Genomic DNA, 2103 nt, shown 5'->3' with positions numbered 1-2103 from the left:
CCCGCGCATGACTCACCTGTTTCACGTTCAATTGAACAGTTTTGCTCCTCCTATTGGTTGGCTTTTAGCCAATAGCATGTACTCTTTTGAGTCCTGGTCCCATTACTTCAACGTTTTTTATACGAACGCTTCACTTACGCTTCGGACCTCCGTGCTGTGTTCTACCTCAGTACTCCCTGTCCTACGTTTCGGTTTGCTTTTTTTGCACAGATTATTCTACTGTTGAATTTTTGATTATCATTATTGTTACCCGTTTCCCCTAGCCTTAGTGACGTTTTACTACTTATTACCACTTGCCGTTTGTTTTCGTTTGTGTTGTTTTTCGTTATTGCTACCCCTGTCCTCCATATATCCTTAGTGTCTCCTTAAGTTACTCTGTGCTACCTATAAAATTTATCAAAAATCTCGCACCGACATTCTGCTTTAAAGCTTCCCCTTTAACTTGGTTTCTTACCAGTTACTACAACTATTACTTTGCCATATAAGAATCCTTACTTTTCCACGTCTCATTGTATTAGCTGTTGTCTGGTTTGTTATTTGTATCTACTTTTCTTCTATCTTCCATCCATAACTCCTATACGTTACTTTTAGCGGCTCAGTGTTCACTCTGTTTTTTTTCTTTTTCTTTTTCAGCATCATGCCGTATACAATGTTGTTAAGATTGAGTCTCAGCGCTTACAATACATACGGTTCAATCAGGCTAAGCTACAGGCTGAAAAGTACATCCATCTCAGAGATAGCATCAATAACGATGTTGCCCCTGGAAGGATAGGCCAATTGTGCATATTTCCATTTTTCTTTACTGGTAGTCCTCGATATATGCACGAACGTACACAAGATGACATGATTTACGTTCGGCACTACGGTGGGCCCGACCTTTTCATTACCTTCACTTGCAATGCTAGGTGGAATGAAATACAAGTGAGTCTTCTACCCGGTCAACAAGCCCATAATAGGCCTGATGTCATTGCAAGGGTTTTTAGACTTAAACTACTTAAATTCAAGGATCTCCTCACCAATGGCCAGACAGGGCGTTGTGAGAGCTTATTGAGTGAAAACACCTAAAGCTCTACGAGGCTCCGACAGGGGATGGTGGTGAACCCTGCTGTACTCTTTCACCACAACTTTCTCTCACTCTTACTTCCTGTTTCTGTTGTGCCTGTAATTCAAAGAGTCAGCCTTGTCACACTGTGTCACGCTGAATATCCCCGAGAACTACGTTAAGGGTACACGTGTCTGTGGAGTGCTTAGCCACTTGCGCGTTAATTTCACGAGCAGGCTGTTCCGTTGATCGGATCAACTGGAACCCGCGTCGTTGTAATCGACGGAGTGCCAACAACTAAATACTACTGAAGACTATTCAAACAGTGCTATTTGTGAATGAACACGCTACATTCGAAATAGTTACAGAGCAGGCCTAATTAGGAAGACCATTTTAACCAAGATTCCAATAAGACCTCAGTATCTTCCAAAGGCTGCTATATTAATCAATTGGGGAAGAGCTCTATTGAAAATCTTGCTAATGATGGAAAGGAGTGCGAAACCACGCCAGTTTGCAGTTCTGTAAGCTGCCTCACTTGTCAAACAACTAAAAGCCAAAACGTTGATACTTATCCTAATATTGCGATAAAGAAATTTGTCGTACTAAACATTACAGTAAACTGTTTTTACATGAGACTATTTTACAAAGAACAAGTCTTGATCTAACACAGAATGATGGTTGAATCAATATAGTAATAATTCGCCAAGGGAAAATATATCTTAATACTATAATTGAAGCAATGGTTTGTGGAAAATGTTACTGGTTTTGATAATATAATAGGATAAATGTACCAAGGAGTCTAGCAATTTCTCATAATTTTCGAGAAATAACTCAACTTGTTCGGTCGTGAAAATGTCAACAACATTATTAATTCATGATGGCTATCTCGAGACCATTACAAAGTTATGTAGTTGAACAGAAAGTCTGAGTTTGTATGTATGTATGTATGTATGTATGTATGTATGTATGTATGTATGTATGTATGTATGTATGTATGTATGCATGCATGTACGTATATTTATATATATATATATATATGTGTATGTGTATTTATATATATA

The sequence above is a fragment of the Octopus bimaculoides genome, chromosome 2, assembly GCF_001194135.2.
Source record: "Octopus bimaculoides isolate UCB-OBI-ISO-001 chromosome 2, ASM119413v2, whole genome shotgun sequence".
In the NCBI taxonomy this organism is placed as follows: domain Eukaryota; kingdom Metazoa; phylum Mollusca; class Cephalopoda; order Octopoda; family Octopodidae; genus Octopus; species Octopus bimaculoides.
Note: the sequence above shows the minus strand (reverse complement) of the source record.